Consider the following 21,458-nt stretch of genomic DNA (forward strand, 5'->3'; position numbering starts at 1 on the left):
TCCTGCTGACCATTATCGAATTTGTTGAAGCCTAGACTGTTAAAGCATATCCATTCACCGCCTACCTTGTGGATGGGAGGAGCCTCATGATGTCATATTATGTTTATGTCATGAATTGTTTTAGGATCCTTGTCTGTGATTTTCTCGGTTCCGGCATCGGCGACTTCATTTTACTCTATAAATATCAAAACTATCTCACTTAGGTACTCAATAATACTCGCAAAAATTAGGTAAGGTTAAGTAAAAACTTGCCAACTTTCACCTTTAACGGGTGCTGTGATAAAAAGGTGTTGTCGAAAAACTGTTTCATTGGCTCTGAATCCCTTAGTAGGCTTCAGTGATATCAATGATGGCGAGCAGAATTTGTCATCGTCCCCTTGGTTGCATTATCATTCTCAATAATTTTATTATTATTATTATTATTTTGTGGAGGTTTCATCGCAACTTCCACAACAGTTGCTGGGACTAATTGTTAGCTTGGAATTCTTCCATTTTCTTGATATTCGTATTGTTTCTACTTTACAGATAATTCATGTCAGAGAGGCGGACACTTTGCTATCCGTGTAGACACCCCGGGATTATGTATGTAATCAATGGATAGGTTTGCTAAAAGCAAATGGATGTTACAGACTAATACATACACAAACAAAGCCACTCCAACATCTACTAAAAACATCACAGATACCTCACACGTCTTGAACTGTCGACCTAACCGCTCAACTCTCCTCGCTGCTGGGAGAAAGGGAGATGGTGAGTTGGTACGATACACGTACATGAACTGCCAGGGTCTAAGCGATGTCAGGCAGGGCAGCCGATCGAGACTATGGTCTATCCCAAAGCCAACTCAAAACAAGGCATCGTGCTTACCCCATACAAAAAATGGGAAAAAGCACGTTAAAAGAAGAAAATAATGCAGTCTTGCAACCACAGGGACAATTCCATATCCTGCTGGCCATTATCGAATTTGTTGAAGCCTAGACTGTCTGAGCATTAGTGACTTACTGCTTACGAGGTGGATGGGCAGAGCCTCATGATGTCATATGTTTACATCATAACTTGTTTTAGGATCCTTGTCTGTGATTTTCTCGGTTCCGGCATTGGCGACTTCATTTTACTCTATAAATATCAAAACTATCCAACTTAGGTACTAAATAATACTTGCAAAATTAGGTAGGATTATAAAATATACACTTGCCAACTTTCACCTTTATTCAATGCTTTGATAAAAAGGTGTTGCTGAAAAACTGTTTCATGGGCTCTGAATCCCTTAGTAGGTTTCTTCCCTGCTCTGCCCTAACACTTCAGAATTATACACGTTTCACCAACCTACCTCCATCTGTTCTCTCCACATGACCAAACTAACTAAAATTATTCTGTTCCATATTTTCATCTGTGCTAACCTTCTTACCACTTCTACATGCTCCAAATTTCTCATCCTTTCAGTTTCCTTCTGCACCATATATATATATATATATATATATATATATATATATATATATATATATATATATATATATATATATATATATATATATATATATATACACATACACTACATGAAAACCCATCTCAACAACCAGCTCCGTGAGAAAGAGTTTGCTAAAGAATCCCTGCATATACTCCCACCTGGCTGCTATAATCAATTCAAGTCTCTTCCTAATCTTTTGCATAAATTCTGCTACCTTCCTTGCTTCACCTGTTCTGTGACTAACTTCCTCTCTCATCCTACCATCATCAGTTATGTTTTTTACTACCAAGAACCTGTGCGAACCATAATTTTTCATTCTTCCACCATCCATATCAACATTCCTCCATTTTCCTTGTTTCCATGTGCCCTCATAACCTTACCTCTCCTCGCAACTCTCTCCTCTTACAAAGTTTCAGTCTTTTACCAGCTACATTTCCTCTTCAGTAACTCTATAGTCAGTACTGCAAACACACACACACACACACCTATGTGTAAAAAGAACAAGGCTAGGAACATTTGCAAAGGGAGAGAGGTGAGGGTAATTGTAAACATGAATAAGGTTGCGAGGCAAAATCAGATCCAGGAAGATCGAGCAATAAATGTTAAAAATGGACAATGGAAAAATGGATGCGGCAGCTTTGTCATATTTTGGAGCAAATATTTCGGAAGACAGTAATATGAGACTGAAGGTAGCAAATGTGTGCAAAAGACTGGCAGGACACTTGAAGTGTCAGTAGATGTCAAGATTGGGATATATAAATGAACTGTTTAGCTATCTCTATCGTAAGTGTGGATGGGGAATGTGAAGGAAAGAAATGTGGAATCTGACGATATGAACTGTCTATATAGTATATGTTGCATAAGACTTGAAAGGGTAAGAAATGTGAAGAAACGTCGAAAGAGCGGTAAAGAGGTTACATTAAGTGAAAGGATAGATCAGTTCTGATATAGTTTGGCCATTTGGGAAGAATGGAGGAACACAGGTTTCTGTAAAGAGTTTACAGTTTGCAAGGTTTCAGAGGATGAAAGAGAAGACGGCCTACAGCAGAAAGGGCTGGACAGATGACATGAAAATGTTAATGGATAGCGTTTACTTTTAACTTCCAGGAAGTGGTATAGTGTAAGGGGTGGATTGCGCAGTGTATGAGTAAGGGTGTTTGACGCACTGTAGATACGCCTTCTGTGTACATGTATGAAAACTGCTAATATTGTGGAAGCTTCTTTCTACGCAGGGGATTCATCCTTGATTCAGCAGATTAAGAATAAATGTAGCAATGATCATTGTCTTTTCTTATCTCAGGAGTTACTCCCTATTGTGGAAATGGCTTATATATAAATGTATGCATGTGTGTTTGTGTGAATAAGCCGTTTTCACGACAGGGAATAACTTCCGAGAAAAGAAGACAATGATCAGTGCCACATGTACACCTAGAGTGTTGAAGCATTATTATATATATATATATATAAATATATATATATATATATATATATATATATATATATATATATATATATATATATATATATATATATATATACACTATACGTACAAAAAGAACAAAACTTTCAATTTTATCGTCTTCTTGTTATCAAGAATAGCTTTCATTAACCAAGGGCAAACTGGCCTCACCATTACCAATTACAGAATATTAAAACATTAAAGTACCATTAAATATTTTCCTTAAACGTCGTGTGGATAGCGGAAATCGTCTTCTTTGTTTCTCATATGAATAAGTTATCTGGAATTACACACCCACACTTAACTGTTACGTCCAAGGTGAAGAAGGAAATACCTCATTACGAATGCTAACTATATACTGACATTACGTCATACACTGTATAATAACAGAGTAATCAATTATGGTTCGCGGATGTGTGCGGAATTTATGAACAAACAAACAAATGTATAAATAATAACAGGAGCAACTCAGGCATAAAAAAACGCACGACGAATAAATAAATCTACTGATGATAAATGCATATACTCGTAAAGAAAAGTATACATTTTTCAACATTGAGAGCCTTCCCACAGAAGTGGCTGGATCCTGAGAAAAAACATCCAAACGAACGCCACGTGCAGTAAGATTTCCCCAACATTAGCTGGATCATACACCTACACAGGAAGCTCATCAACATCACATCCAAAATCTCTCCTTCCCCATACGCAGTGCGTCAACCTATCTTACAAGCTATCGCGAAATTCTTGGATATTAAGGCCTTTCCTTTCCAAAACTCTTTCAGATCATCTACCCAACCCATCTAGATCTTCCGCTTTTCCTTCCTCTTAACATCTCTGACTTACACAGTCTCTTCATCATATCATATTCCTCCTTTCTTTCCACACGGCCGAACTATCTCAAATCACTCTGATCCATCCTTTCACCTATGCTAACTTTTATACAAATTCTGTGCATCTCAACATTTGTTTCTATGCCGCATACACTTCACTTCATAACAATAAAGGAATGTTAGCTCAACACTTCTTTCATACAGTTCCACCTAGCTTCCATAGAAACTGCAAGTTTCTTCACCACCTTCCGCACACACCCTGCTACATTTCTTGTTCCATCTATTCTGAGTCACTTCTCTCGTCCTACAATTTTTCATTTTAATAACTCCCAAATACCTACGCAAGTCAACCGTTTCCATATAGGTTAGATTCTAAATATTTCCTAGGCATCCTTTATATCGTATCTCTATTAACCCGTGCGCGGAACATTGCCACTGGGAACATTGCCACTGGGAACATTGCCACCTGGAAGATTGCCCATGTGGGAATATTGCCAATGGGAACATTGCCACTGGGAACATTGCCCATATGGGAATATTGCCCATGTGGGAATATTGCCACTTGGAACATTGCCCATGTGGGAACACTGCCAATGGGTACATTGCCCGCTTCTTTTTTAAGGTAAGTTTACTATTTACATTATCATTTTTTTTTCAAAAGACTATTAGCTAGTTTACTAGTTAACTGTATTTTTATGTTTTTCCTCGAAAAATAATTAGCTAGTTTAGATTGTTGTAGACTGTAAGCCAAACATCGAACTTTTATATTTCAGTCGTTGGTGTTTCCAGTCTTCCATCGCTTAACAAGAATTAGTTCATCCTAAGACCCATAATGGCACGTGTGATACATAGCTCTCGTAGATGAGCTCCAATACATATATCATAAGCATAGCTAAGACTGGGAAAATAATTTATTGGGAATGTTCTCGAAGAATTTTGCATGGTGAGATTATAAAGCATGCTGGTGAGCACAACCACTCTGCGACTAAGGATGTAGTCTAAAATTGCTCAAACTACTTTAAAAACGAGCATTTGTTCTTTTACCAAACAAAACCGAAACAACACACAGAGCATGTTATGAAAAAATTAAAGAGTTATTGGATAACAACAAGCAGCTTCAAAATATTACTGTTGACTTTGAGAGGGCTTCTATTAATGCACTTAAAATGCGTTTACCCTAATGCAATTTTAAATGGCTGTTTATTTCACTTTTCTAAGTCATTATACTGTAAGGTTGTGGAACTTGGATTTAAACACCAATATCACAACGATAATGCATTCTCTCTTTTGATGAGGTATTTTTCAGCACTATTCGTACCTTCCGATGAAGTCGTTGAAGTTTTAAGAGTTATCAGAAGATGATCGTTACCATCGGAATTTGTCTCTTATTTCGAAACTACTTACATAGGTGTATTCGAAACAACCGACGCTCAACCCATGTACCCAATTACTTTCTGGAATGTATACTCTCGAACTCAACAAGCTCTACCTTTGAATGCATCTGTGACTAATTCTCACCCAACTCTTTGGACAATTAATCATTGCATTGAAACAGGAGGAAAGCTTCGCCTTTACAAAGCGTGTTCAGTTTGAACGTGGTGTTCCTTTTCCCAAAAATAAACAATATGCCGACATTAATGCACGCATAAAGAACTTTGTTGATAATTATAGAAATGGCCATGATCAATTAGCATACTTGAGGTCCATTGCATATAACATGCACATATTCTAATTAAACTTAAGTTCTCGTTTTTTTATAAAAAAAAATGTTTGATTTTAATTTCTTTTGTTTTTAATAAAATTGTGATTTTTTCAAAAAATGTGTGATTCCCTAATAAAATAATAGATTCAATGAGATTTTTTCTAAAAAATAAAAAATTCTTATCTTTGTTCCTGAAAATAAATAAAACAAAACTAAAGTAGATGTTTGGCTTTCATTCAACAATCTAATGGCAGTTTAAAAGTTCCTAGTTTCTAAAAAATAGGCTGTAAATAACATTAACTAGTAAAAAAAAAAAAAAAATAACTGGGTAATGTACCCAGTGGCAATGTTCCCACATGGGCAATGTTCCAAGTGGCAATATTCCCCACATGGGCAATATTCCCACATGGGCAATGTTCCCAGTGGCAATGTCAAATTGGCAATATTCCCATGGGCAACGTTCCCATTGGCAATGTTCCCAGTTTTCCCAGTGGCAATCCTAGATTAACTATCATCATGTTTTTCCATGTCATTTTGCACGATTCATAGCTCTTTTGCTTTCCTGTCTGTTTTTTTATGCAACCAATTCACACGAAACACTTGATCTAAGTATCTGTCTGAAGCTTCATTGGCTTTAACTTATCCGTTCTTCTGTTATCTGTTTTACTTTCAGACAAAATCCTCCAACAAACTTTCCTGAATACATTATTCTTTATATAAAAGAAGCAATGTTTATCCCACACATTCTTTGGGAACATTTCCCCTCATCTAGACTTAGCTTACACACATTGGTCAGCTCCTCAAATCAGAATTTCACCGCAGTACCACAGCATCCCATGTGCAATCCTATCAGCTCCAGGCACTTTTCCACTCTTCAAGCTCTTTGCTGCCTTCCTTCATTCTCAACTGTCACTTCTCATGCATCCTCAAATGACCACTAACCTTTTAGATTTGCACTGCTTCTATCCTCTACTTACAACAAATCTTCAAAATATGTGGTCCATGAACACTAGACTGCTTTCTCTTCAAACAGCATCACTCCACTTGGATAATTTGTTCTAAGGTCTGCTTGCTCATTAACCTTTTCACTCCATTTCCTTCCCTAAAGAACACCCATTTCCACTTACTTCATCCTTTTGCATACCACTACATGAGCATCTACCTTGCCCTTTCACTGAAATTCAAACAACCTCCATTATTCCTTCTCTAACGTTTGCAATTTCATCATCCCATCATCAATTAATTTTACTCCCTCTTCCTACCCACTGACACCCGCAAATACACTGTTCTGATTCCAAGACCAACATTCTTATATTCTGAAAACTTCTCATATACACCTTCCACTTCAGTATCTTTAATCTTGGACGTTTATCATCCACATTCTAATTATATGCTTGTCTCTCTTCTTAGAAAATTAACATGCTTTGATTTTATATATACAGTCATATCTTTAACAATTCCTCCCATACTAAAATATATCTATTTTCCCTTCTACTTCAAAACAATAATTATCAGATAGAGTCCAACAGCCCATCTTCTTCGGTCACTGTATTCTGTCTGACTGTAATTGCTGTGGTGTACTGCATGGCATGCCAAAGAGAAAGACTGATAATTTTGATAAAAGTTCACCTTCCTTTTAAATAAAATAAAATTTAGCAATATAACCGTTCTTTAAATGTACTCCGTCAACAAAAGGTATACCCTACTATTTCCTCTTTTAAAAATCACCTTTGTCCTTTTTTTCTCCCTTGCTTACTATATCACCTACAGTTATTTGATATGGGCAATGCCCTTTTATAATGATACTACTATCAAGTCGTGAGGGGTATTTTTACAGATATTGTTTGAGCCTCCTTGAAATCTGAGGAAATAGGTGACCCTCAGATTGCATGCTTTAGATACTTTCTTTTCTTTGACCATCGAGCTTTGTATTCCATTTTTTACTTCCATTTCTTCTGACTAGAAACTTTTCATCCTTTCAGAGGGAGCTCTATAACTTTGCATCCTTTTTACATATTGTTCTTTTTTCAGACCTGGGCTAGAAAACGGCAACTGGCTGAATACCTACCAGCACTTAAACTTGAAAAAAAACCCAGTGAATTGCTGGATAGCAGCAGGATACGAGACTGGTTAATTAATAGTAATGGTTTTCTTCTTTATCAGCCTCATAATTACTGATTCGCTCAGTTTCTCAGTGAAGATTACAAATTACCGGTGCTTCTTGATAAACATACACGTCCCAGGTTAACAAATTGATTGTAAACTCCACGTGTGACAATCCGGTTCTGATGAAGCTCGAGGCACATTTTGAGTTTTTGGCATGTGCCTCTACCCACGACTGCTGCCTTTAAACATAAAGAATACACTAAGGAGAAAATGCAACCCTTATAGCAGTTATGTTCCACCCTAATGCGATAAGATGCACCAGTAATTAGTCATCTTCACTGATCAACAAGTTGAAAAAGTGTAAAACCTTTAGTATTAATTGGCCAATCTCTCACCATAATGTTCTAACGCCAGGAGTAGGTAATCAATCGTCGTTCCTAGCCAAGGGCTGAAAAAGGGAACATGATGGAAGGGTGGAAAGTTATACAACTTCCTCTTCAAGGATGAAATGTTATTAATCACAAAAAACTGAAGCAAGAAGTGAAATCCAAAGCTCATTGATGGAGGGGAAAAAATAGCGTACACTCTGCAAGAGGACTTAAAAGGTATTGCCAGGCTCCCTGATGAAAGGAAGAGCTCTGTTCTTATGTTCAGTACAGCAGTGACTGAAACAGTACCTATACTCAACAAACAAGTCAACATGAAACGCACGATCGAGTGTATACACGAATTACCTATCTTAATATACCACATAAGGATTTTATATGAGAACAAGAAAATAGCGGAATAGAAAACAATATAAATACATTTGAAGAAACAAGACAAACTTGCGGACTGATCGGTGAAAACAGAAGAGTAAAGGTCTTTACGATTTCAAATATTCATAATCAGATTAACCAAGTAAATTAAATGACATCAAGGTCGAGTTACACAACTAGACCCACTTAGTAGTAGTCAGTGACAGTAAAAGTGAACTGGTGGGAAGTGTCGAGTACACAGTGACTGTGACATATCCTGTCATTTCCCAGCAAGTGAAGAAAAACGAGAAAAAAATTATAAGCAGGCATAGCCTATATATAGAGGCTGAGTTTGTTTGTACACGAGTTACAGAAATGGAAGACAACAAGTTTCACAGATAGTGAAAGCAAAGATCTCGCAATTTAAATTGTCAATGACAGTAATGAGAAAACATATCAAATATAAGATAGCTTTAAAACAAGTGAAAATAAAATAGACGTTTTCTTCTCAAAGTCGCCAACAGAAAAATTAAGAAGTTTTTAAGAGTGAATATGAGGAAATCTGTTAAATTATAACGAGCCAAAAACTACTGATGAGTCCTCAAGCAAAAACCAAAATCAGTCGCAGAAACTGAATTTGCGCTCTGTAATAATTTATCTTCTAAAATAGATACCAAATGAGCAAAATTAATCATTTGATCTTGACACAAAAATCTTGTCAAGTTTTCTTGAATCTACATTATTTAGTATATAACTGACAAAATAAAATTTTCTCTGCAGATGATACGCAGCTCTACCTAGCTGCTGACAATACTGAGGAATCATATCCAAAATAAAGATTACATTGAAGGACGTACAGAACTGGATGCTTGGCGAATACTGAAATTGACACGTAAGGAAGAGAGTGCATACTAACAAGTTAAAAACAAAACTAAAACGCTTGCTGTCCAGAGCTGCCAAAATAAAGCTGCAGAAGCAGCAGCAACTGAAAAGAACATTAGCTGATGAACACCTTCGATATAACACATTAGATATACTAACTGTAGTGAAATAGGCCATTATCAATTAAGAGAGGTAGCTTCCAAAAAGAAACATTTAAATGTGGGTACGGTACAAAGCTCAAGTTAAACATCACAAGTATAAACTACTGTCACCGCCCTCATAATGATATACCAAATGCATTACTAAAATGATATAGTTGTCAAACTAATGAATAAATCCCAGCGTGATAAGGCCACACTAATCCTAACCGAGCTGCATTGTCTTCTTATTCAAGAAAGATTTTAATATAAACTAAATGTTTCAAATTACATTCGCGATAAAGAATATTAAACCAAGCTAGTTACTAGACCTTCTCAAGCAAAATGCTTCTTAAGGTGAAGTGAAACGTAAGAGCATGGATAAGAATAGGTTCAAAGACCAGGATGCAAAGTACACTGGAAAGGGGACTTTGGAGCACACAGCAACCAGGCTATTCAGCACGAAAAAAGTTATCCAGGGAAACTAAAACACTATAGCCGTCATATCGTCAAGGGACCTGTCTGATGGCTCATGTGAGAGCCTATCTCCGACACGCATGCAAGATGAAGATGGCGGCCTTTACTTATGTGGTCGTATGAAGGTTCATGATTTTGTTGGTATACCGACGTTCACTCTGTTGGTTCCATTCGAGTTCATTCTCGTGTCGACCAAGTGGGGCTGAGTCATGTTTCCAGAAAGCAAGTGCGTGCAGTAACTACCTTGCTACTACGTAGCCACATCACGCACGAGTAAATGACGCACGCATTACATCTGCCAAAGCTCTTCGGTAAATCGCTGGCGCATTTAACAGTAACTTCGGTTCCTAATTTTGCTCACGTGAAGCAAGTATTATGCTTAGCCTGCTAACTTGTTAAACGCTGTGAGACCTCCTAACACATAATAATAATGATGATAATTATAATTGTAATAATAACCACTGAAGTGTCCGGTAGTAAGAGGAGAGGTGGAGAAAATCAGGAATGTTATTCCAAGGTTTTATTCGCTTCATATTTATCCTGAAGGACAGACAGACACACACTCACACACACGCATACAAACACAGCTTGACAGAAAAAAGTTTTCAAAACAAGAAAATTTCAGGTTATGAAAATGATATCCAATACATTAACGAAACGTCATATATATATATATATATATATATATATATATATATATATATATATAATATATATATATATATATATATATATATATATATATATATATATATATATATATATGTATACAGAATATATGTATATATATATATGTAATATATGTGTGTGTGTACGTAGTGTGCGTGAGTGTGGTATTATTTCGTGGAAAGTATCACATTTCACAGTGAAACACTACGTAACGTCTTGTGAATTTCGTACAAACGGCGACTTAAAATATTAGCCAAGAGCTGCGTCACTCGCTCAAGACTCACCCACAGGCAGAATCAGAAGCAGAACAACAATCAGCCGCTTTTAACCGGAAAGAACTTGTCAACTGTGTGAACTGAGTCCTATGTGAATGGCCCTTCCAGGATTTTTCTTAGGTGAAAACTGCAGTATACTTAGTTGGATCAAGGTTAAGGCCCGCGGAAAGCTGCATTTCGATGTCTCAGAGATTGTCCCTAGAGCCTACGTGTGAATTTAGCCCAGGAATCAGATTAGGCATCACAGTATGACGGTAAATTCAGAAGCCATAGAACTACCACCACATGAAAAACTCAGAAAAGTAACCAAGAGATGTTGATACTATTGATTTATTTTACACTTTCATTAAAATATGACTATGAACGAAACGAAAGGAATGAACAATATTGGGCGCTGCGGAATATCTGTCCACACTGAAAATTCACTTCACTACCATCAGCTAAGGTCTGTTCTAATTCTGATTCCTAGATCAAAATGTCTATATAATACAACACAAGATGTATCCACATACAATTGGTACTTTGTGTAACATCAACAGTTTACGCGTAATATATCCAAGCTCAGTCTGCTGTCGTCCAGTTCGGGACCAGAGTCTCTCAATACTAGTCCTTATACAAGTATCAAGAATGACGGTGCCTTGGTCCCAGCTCGGGGCCTCTACTTGTCTGACCTGAAGGTGACCTAGTTTGTCCTGAATGAGGCAGCCCGTTATGTCTGCCTCGAAGACGCCTCAGAAAAGTTCATAGCACAATATGCAGCAAAAACCTTTCTGACCGCCATCATATACTTTCTAAATATGAAAACCTTTTTTTAACTTTTCCGCAACAAACACTGATTCAATACAGCCTGGTTCCCCCGTTCTTGCTCTCGTAGCATCAGATGGACAGCTACTTTTTTTTCATTTCTTTCCAATTTCCCCTACTTACCGAAAATCTAGATGCCTTGTAATCTATTTCTGCATCTCTAGCAACGCTTTCACATAATTAAAAGCGTCAGTCTCTCAATCATTTTCATACAAATGCTACACAGACCAAACTTTTTTTTTTCCTGCAATGCTTCCATATTGAACACATGATCCAATAAGCATTAAAGTAGAGAAATATTATGCTTTCGCATAGCCTGTTCCAAAATTTCAGTATATCTCCCGTGGACTTTCTCACACACACTGGTCTTCTTTCTCATTACGTTATCACCTAAGAAGGTTGATGTGATTAAAGTTTATTATATATAGTGTTTCAATTGTGTGCATATCTGAAGTGAAAAACTCTGGTCGCAAAGTTAGCAACAAGGAGCTAGACAGATCAGGCCAAATGTATTTAGTATTTTCCTACTGAAGAAACTCCAAAGCTTTCGTTTATAAAACTGGGACACGGGTAAGGCCGAAATTTTCCAGAATAACTGAAAAAATATTGTATTCCCCTCAAGATATATGTAGCTATTATTAACATACAGGTAATCTTACTAACGTCAAAGATCACATTACTGTTCATGACGATGGCAGTGAGCACAACTACTATGGTGAAATTCTGACTAAGAGGAACTGTGGTAAATGATTACAGTGACGACTACACGGAGAATACAGCTAACGATAACAAGTATGACATTGTTAACAGATGACCATAGTCGACCCGATCTTTCACGGAATTGTCCAAAAATTAACAGCAATTATTAGACATCCCAACCACCGGTTTTTAGGGTCTATACAGTACAAGCTATATATATTTATACAAACATTGCATATTTTTAGTATACATATGCCCCTTTGGGTTCTTCGCACGTATTTCGGGACGAGGTACGTAGCTTGCCCCAAGCACATGCCTTTCTCCTGCGTTTCATAGGAGACTGAGCCATTACTTAACAGCTTTCTATAAACATCAGTGCCTAAATGTTCACAAGTAATGTAAAATACTGATAAAAATTTAAGGAAAAGATGAATAAATCAGGCCAGCGAAACAATTTACTCACAAAACAAATTAAAATATAGACAGAGGCAAAAAAGCCGTTTTACCACTTGTGGGCCTAGAGAAAGCAATATTAGGTTTACGAGGTAAATGGAGAACCGTAGTATTCGATTCAAAAAGGTATTTAGGAGCAAATGTCCGAATAATGGCCGAATAATGGTAAGATAACAGAGAAAGCGAATTAAGTTTATGCAGCAGGATCTCCGCACTTAATGAATGGATGTTTAATTTAAGTGAAATACAAGTGGAAGTTGTTAAGTTAAACTGCTCGGACAGAGCAGCTCGTAGACAGTTTTTATCAAAAGTGCTAAAAAGATGGGAAATGCCGATATGACAAAACATCATCTCGCTACCTAGAGATAAACAGGTTCGATATACAAAGCAACTGGGCTGTAATTGCTAACGAAAGGTAACAAACAAAAGGTAGAAGCAGAACACCAAAAAGTGACTAATATTAATTTATTTATAAAATACAGGCTAGTCAAGTTCAATTCAACCTACTAAAATGTATCTGTATAAATACAAAATGAGACCACTAAAGTATTACCAACAAATCAGCAGCGTAATAAAGTTACTTTAAAATTATTAAAATGACAAACATGAGAGAACTCACAAGGTTACATTTAACCAATAAAATTATGCAAATGTAATTCAATATAAATCTAAAAAAGGTTCAAAAGAAATTACTACAAGAGTAATACAACAAAAATAAAATCAGCAGCAAATTAATAAAATATATGTAGAAGTTTAAAATTAAATTAAAATGAGGTTCAAACAAATTACTACAAGAGTAATACTCTTGACAAGTTTAAACAAAATACATAAGTAGCAAAATTAAATGGAATCAGTAAAATATATGTAGAAGTAATTCAGAACATTAAATCTAAAAGCCAACAGGTTCAAAGAAATTACTACAAGAGTAATACTCTTGAGGTAAGCTTAAACAAAATACAAATAAGCAGCAAAATTAAATGGAATCAGTAAAATATACTTTTAAAACAAAAATCCTTACACAAACAAATTAATAAACCATTCAAATATAATAGACAATACCCGGCAGTAAAACTAATCACAGACTGGCAGCTCAAAAGGAACAGTATAGACGTTCTCCTCCAATACAAGACGACCATGACAGTAAACACGACAACCATCTCCTCCTTCAAAAGACGTACTGGCGTCCTCCTTCAATACCGACGACGATGACAGAGCCGACACAGAACCCATCTCGTCCTTAAAATCAGCACTGACGTCCTCCTCCAATACCAACGCCCATAACAGAACCGACACTTCTCTGCTGCGGGGACCTGACCTAACTCTCAGGTACGGATACCTGCTGCTGCTACCCCAAACGAGTCGCTGGCTCGCTGTTGCCCTCAACCTGACTCGTTGCTGTTAGGAACCTGACTGACGCTGTCAAGCGCTCCATGACAGACGTCAACTCACCAGCACGAAAAAAAACACAAATGAAGGAGGCAACAACCCAGCAAGGGAACAATCGGCAAACGATTGTTCCTAACAGCTAGAATATGCGAAAACATGAACCAGAGAGCTATGGGGAAATTAAGTTGTAACAATATGACGGTGAAAGAGTGAACAATTTGGAAGTCCTAGCAAGAAGTAGAACTGGAAAGCTGACAAAGTTTTAGTTAGTTAGTTGGAGTGGAAAGGAAAGGGTAATTAAATGGAAGGGCTTTAATACTACTGAAGCGCAAGGGTACATGCAACAGAGCAACATGTAGTAGTGTCCACAGGGTAGGACCTAATTTCTGTTAGAAAGCAGCATGCCTATCTATATGAAGTGGCTGATGGTTTGGATGTTTTATAAAGAGAGCGTTCACCTTTGATTCAACAGCAGAATTAATGGTGTACTATTATAATAAAATAATAAACAGAATTATAAGATATATATACACATACACTGAGAGAGAGAGAGAGAGAGAGAGAGAGAGAGAGAGAGAGAGAGAGAGAGAAAATCCTGGGATTTGGTGATTTCAGAAAAGTAAAATCAAACGATAACTTCAGGTGAATTCGGCCAATTTCCCTCGAACCCTGAAGTTTCATGTCATGATTTGTAAAAATCTAACGGCCATGACACGAAACGTTTGTTACGTTAAGGTCAATGGGTGTTAAACAGCAAAAAAAAAAAAAAAAACGAAAATTATCATCCGTTCTCTCAAAAGAATAAAAATATACACGTTCGCTAATAGATTCACAATTTCGTGAAAAACAATCTGAGTAATAAAAATCCACAATTATATAGTAAATATATTACTATGTAAAAAGAACCATAGTAATATATTTACCATATAATTGTGGATTTTTATTACGCATTATACCAATATACACATTATTACAACATAAGCAATTCCATCTTCATTCTTCTTGACTTTCTAAATATAAAATTGCAATTTAAATTTGAATATTCATTTGATGAATTAATTACTGATTTATAACACGAACTTTGAACGATACAATGAGCTTGTTTAATACAATATTCCTTGTAGAAAGTACGACGAACTTCTCCCCGGCCCTGTTTGCGTGATTTCCTTTATTCGCAAGATTATGAAATAAAGTAATATCTAAACCAACTCGTAAGGGAATACACTGTTTATCTTGACACTATTAAACTTGAAACCTCGAAGAGCTGACATTTGTTGAAAGAACCATTTCAACAATTAATTAACCCGACTTTATCTGTAAGATTTTTCAAAAAATATATAAATACTGGACGGAATATTGGATGACTGTGGCGTAGCAGTGCAAGCTATAAGACAAGATTTAAGGGGAAAAGGTATCATGATTATAAGCTCATATTTCGGTGACGAATTCCCGCATAAACCGAGAGTCCACAGCAAATTACGTCACTGCGTTCTGGCCCCTTTGTCATATGTTTGACAACTGGAGGTACCGATGAGGTCAGTTCTCATTTAACAGTGGTAATTTCTTCACTGCTTTCACAATCCTAATTAACTGCAGGGAATTAATTGAATATGTGTATTTTGCAATTAAAGGTCAAAACAAGGATACTTTACATTTACTGACTTTATCCAAAATGTTCCATATTCATGAACACGCTACGGAAGACATTTCTTGAATTCGATAACCGATACTTATACATACACGTGAGGGGCTTTGTAGTAGTGTCAGCATTCCTTTCGTGACTTTTAATAATCCACTGTATATTTTCAGCTATGGTTTTCTTAACAGCTTTGGTTGACGGACTACAAATTAATATTTACGGAATTAAGCCAGAAGACAACTTAGTCTATAACTAAGTGTACAAAATACCATAAAATTAGTTATAGTAACCTACGACTGTGAAAGCTATTTTGAATTCATTTCACGCAACTGGAGCATTCCAGATTGCAAATAATCTGTGAATGCTTGAAAAGTATTCTTGTTTGATCAAACATTGTCTTTTGCCACAGTAGTTGATATAAGCATACTCAGATGATAGTAACTATAAAAGTTACAGCAACGATTTAATGGAAGAGTGACACAAGGAAAGAAGTTGGTTACGGTAGGTTTGCTGAAGCACTCAAACATTTCGGTGACTGTTTCAGAAGTACTGTTGGTAATGTTCTGCACACGTTACCTGTTCCACATCTGGAATAGCCATGGCGCTTCTGGTAGTTTTAGTCAATGACGTTGCCGTTGTTAGTAGGATCATTGGCACTTCGGTTGGGTCGGAATTCCCTGGACCGAATCAAAGGAAAAAATATCTCTTAAGTGACGGAATGATGGGGTCGTCGAGTCGGAGGAGGAAAGTGACCCTCGTATCCCGGGAGATCAAGAGTGTGCTGACGTGCTGATGGTGAATGTACAGGGCTGCTGGAGTACCGTAGTAGTTTCGTTCAAATGGGGTTCATCCTTGATTCATCAATTATAAAAAGAATTTAAAAGTGGTTCTTGATTAATATTATATATATATATATATATATATATATATATATATATATATATATATATATAATATTAATCAATAACCATATATATACATACATATATACATATATATATGTACATATACATACACATATATATGTAATTCACACATGTATATATATATACATACACATACATATGCATGTGTATGTGTATATGTATATGTATATATACATATGTGTATGCATGTACTTATGTACTTATTTGTTGTATATATAACATTAATCAACAACTTTTAAACTCTTTTTATAAATGAATCAAGGATAAACGCTATGTGTACAAAACTATATATCTAAATATAATATATATATCTATATATATATATATATATATATATATATATATATACACACACACACACACTAGCTGACCAACCCGGTGCTGCCCAGGAAAACTCTGAATGACAGTCTATGTGTAAGGGAGGGAAGAGGGAGGAGGAAGGGGATGGGGAGGGGGAGGGGAGGGGAGAGGGGGAGGGGAGGGGAGGGGAAGGGAAGAGGACGGAAGGGGAGGGGGAAGGGGTGGGGAGGGAGAAGAGAGAGGAGGATTGGTTTGTGTTGATGGTCCGACTGACAGTTCTACTTTTTTCATACAAACATTCGCCCTCTGAACAGTTGTGGGTGAACTGACAGGCATTACTGTGGTGATTATCCCTTTTATCCAGGTATTACTGTGCTGTCTATCCCTTTTATCCAGTATTACTGTTCTGTCTGTTCCTTTTATCCAGACATTACTGTTTTGTCTGTCCCTTTTATCCATGTATTACTGTGGTGACTGTCCCTTTCATCTAGGTATTACTATGCTGCCTGATACCTTTAACCAGGTAGTACTGTACTGTCTGTCACCTTTAACCAGGTATTACTTTACTGTCTGTCCATTTTATCTGGGTATACGTGGTAACTGTCCCTTTTTATCCAGGTCTTACTATGTTGTCTGTCCCCTTTAGCCAGGTAATACTGTACTGTCTGTCCCCTCTAACCAATTATTACTGTTCTGTCTGTCCTTTTTATCCAGGCATTACTGTGGTGACTGTCCCTTTTATCCAGGCATTACTGTGGTGACTGTCCCTTTCATCCAAGCATTACTGTGGTGACTGTCCCTTTTATTCAGGCATCACTGTGGTGACTGTCCCTTTTATCCAGGTATTACTGTTCTGTCTGTCCCTTTTATCCAGATGTTAGTGTTAACTGTCCCTTTTATCTAAAAATTGCTGTGGTGACTGTTCCTTTTATCCAAGCCTTACTATTCTGTCCCTTTTATCCAAGTATTACTGTGGTGACTGTCACTTTTATCTAGGTATTAGTGTGCTGTCTGACACCTTTAACCAAGTATAACTGTTATGTCTGTCACCTTTAATTAACCAAGTATTACTGTACTGTCTGTCCATTTTATCCAGGTATTACTGTGGTAATTGTTCCTTTTATCCAGGTACTACTATGCCGTCTGCCCCCTTTAAACAGGTATTACTGTGCTGTCTGTCCATTTTGTCCAGGTACTACTGTGGTGACTGTGCCTTTTATCTACGTATTACTGTGGTGAATGTTCTTTTATCCAGTTACTACTGTACTGTCTGTCCCCTGTATCCAGGTATTACTGTTGTCACTGTCCCTTTTATCCAGGGGTTACTGTGGTGACTCCCTTTTATCCAGGTATTACTGTGCTGTCTGTCACTTTTAACCAAGTATTACTATGCTGTCTGTCTCTTTTATCCAGGTATTACTGTGGTAACTGTCCTTTTTATCCAGATATTACAGTGCTGTATGCCCCTTTTATCCAGGTATTCCTGTGGTGACTGAAAAGCATTTTCAATAATATATTTCTATGGGCTAGAGTACATAAAATGAAGTACGATAAACCCGTAGAGTTTATTTACCACATGTTACAAAGGGAAGAGGGAAGGAAAAGGGGAAGGGGGTACGGGTTTGCAACCTACCCTATTTCTAAGTTGGGTCAAATGATGGCCACGTGCCAAATTTTGTCTAGATCGGTCAAGCGGTTCGGATTTTTATAGCACAGAAAGTTACAAACTTACATACAAACATTCACTTTTATATGTAAGATTATATATATATATATATATATATATATATATATATATATATATATATATATATATATATGTATATATATATATATATATATATATATATATATAATCCAAGAAGTACCTCGTGAAAGAGGAATAATATTCCCTTCATGATTTCCAAGGTTAAGCCTTTTCAGAGCCAATAAATACGATACAAAGAACGACAAATGAATGGATTTTCTCAATTGAACAAGCATCACTAAACCATGGTGGACTTTCTTTAATACTAAAACTCCTTTCATTAACATAAAATTCTAGTTCAGTGTAAAGAGACTTATTAACCAGCTCTCACACTTCAAACCTTTCTTGCGGAAGGGGGCCTCCCTCCCGCCCCTTGCTACCACTTAGATTTAGCCAGCCTTGTGCTGGCAAGGCCTCTCGCTGTACAGCAGCCCGTAACACCCGCCCCCTACTCAAAACTTCTAGGGAAAAGACTAACTGGCTAAGAATGAGTCATAGTAATTCTGAAAAACACTGCAAGGTAAAGTATGACTTACAGACCGATTTTCACGATTCATTTTCTTTATAATTTTCTCAAACTTGGTTTTCAAACTTAGTCCACTTTGTTTTGCGCGGATGGAAATAACGTTTTTCTTCCATTCCTCCCTCGTTCCCAGTTTGCTTCAGGTAATGAGTAACAGTGAGATTTTATTTTTTCCCCTCAGTCGCAAAGAAAATGATAAATAAAATAATGAGACTTATTCTAACACTGTACTGGTTTGTTTTTCTCGAAATTTTAAGTCTTATATAGCCAATACACTATAAAATTAAATTTATTTATTTACACGCCTGTTCTTTCTATTCAGACAATTCTTTTTTATAAAATCTATTCGCCCAACGACTACATAAACGTACTTTTATACTTATTTTCCCATGCTTACAGTATAATAAAACATATAAATTATTTTTATTATATATGTATATGTATATGTATATTTATGTGGTGTGTATAATATTCTAGCTGACCAACCCAGCGCTGCCCGGGAAAACTCTGAATGGCAACCGATAAACTCTCTCTCTCCAACTTTCCCTCTTTTTCCTCCCTAACACCCCCTCTACTCTCTCTCTCACTTCATCTCCCTCTCACTCGCTCCATTTCCTGTTAAGATAGGTGCTTCAATTACATTACCCATTTCTGACATTTATATTTCCCCCCTTCTCACCCCAACGGAAATGTCATTATTCATCTCAGCGACCTCGGAAGCTATTGATTAGAACTAATAAATGTCGTTTTCGGTTATCTTTACACGTCACCCCCTTCCCACCCCCTTTGGTGCCAGTGATGTCTTGCTCCCACAGTATTCTTTTCCAGATAGTAAGTCATATGTATACCGAAATGAGGCATGATAAACCTGTAGAGTTTATCTATTTACTAAGTCTACAGGCAGAACCAGCCCCGTTTCAGGAAGCCCTTCCCAATCCCACCCCCTTTGGTGTTAGTGATGCCTTAACCCTACAATATTCTTTTCCAGAGAGTAAGTCATATGTATACCAAGTTTGGCTGTATACAGTATATGTATGCATATAGGAGATGTTATCGCCATTCTGCTTCTGATCTAGAACAATTACTTAAACCCGGTCCGACACTAGTTGGCTTTGCTGTCTTTTCTAAAGACCCTATTTCGGTCTTTGGACTAAAAATTTGGTGAACGTTGTTCGTATTCTGCCATTCAGATGACCTTCCAGATTTCATTCTCCAATAGGTAAGGTGTGACCAGCAGGTACCCCAGCACCTAAATATCTGAATTTTAAGTCTTACCCAATCTAAACTCCTGAGCGTGTGCTAATATTTGAGGCTTTTAGTTAGCTTTAAAAAATCAATATTGGTTACACCACACGATTTCAACATTAAGCTCTTTCTTTACAATAGAATATAGAATACAGAATTTAGTCCAAAAGCCAAGCGCTGGGACCTATGAGGTCATCCAACGCTGAAACGGAAACTGACAGTAAAAAGGTTTTATAGGTGTAATTGGAGGAGAATCTCGTAGTTGCAATGTGAATCAATTGTTAGGAGAGGGTGGAAAGTAAGATAGAAGAGAGAGAATATGAACGGAATTACAGTAAAAGGAATGAAAGGAGTTGCAGTTAGGGGCCTAAGGGACGCGGCAAAGAACCTTGAGTAAGCCTACAGTGGACCGCATGAGGAGCGCTGACGGCACTACTGCCCTACGGGGAAGCTGCTTTCTTCAAATGTATTCCACCTTTTCTCATCACAATTTCTCATTTACAAATCATCCTCTTTCCGCTGAAATTAACTATGCTTATATTTTATGAAATAGAAAGGGAAAGGAAGAAAGAAAGAAAGAAAGAAAGAAAGAAAGAAAGAAAGAAAGAAAGCGTAGTTAGTCTCGAAATCAGCGAGGTTACTGACGAAACAAATATTGAGCGCTATCAAGTTTCCAATTCTCGTTCATTAAATGAGACTTCAAATCTTCAAGGTTTATCGATGTTCACGACATCTTCAATAATATGTAGGCATAATTCCAAACCTGTTTTGGTAGTGAAACATTTTTCATGCTAATTACGGTCTCTTTCCAGGTCTTTACTAATAATGCTCAATAAATGTATTTGTACGTATATATATAATAAATATATATATATATAATATATATATATATATATATATATATATATATATATATATATATATATATATATATATATATATAACTACATATAATATTAATGTACAGTATATTGAATTTCTAAGTATCTGTGGC

The 21,458-nt window shown here is 36.6% G+C and overlaps 1 protein-coding gene across 2 annotated transcripts in view; it reads right to left on the reverse strand.

The window, feature by feature from the left end:
• LOC136853998 (choline-phosphate cytidylyltransferase A-like) overlaps positions 1-21,458 on the reverse strand; it is a 345,853-nt gene that overhangs the window by 260,922 nt on the left and 63,473 nt on the right. The window lies entirely within an intron of this gene.

This window comes from Macrobrachium rosenbergii, chromosome 3 (genome assembly GCF_040412425.1).
Source record: "Macrobrachium rosenbergii isolate ZJJX-2024 chromosome 3, ASM4041242v1, whole genome shotgun sequence".
Taxonomy (NCBI): domain Eukaryota; kingdom Metazoa; phylum Arthropoda; class Malacostraca; order Decapoda; family Palaemonidae; genus Macrobrachium; species Macrobrachium rosenbergii.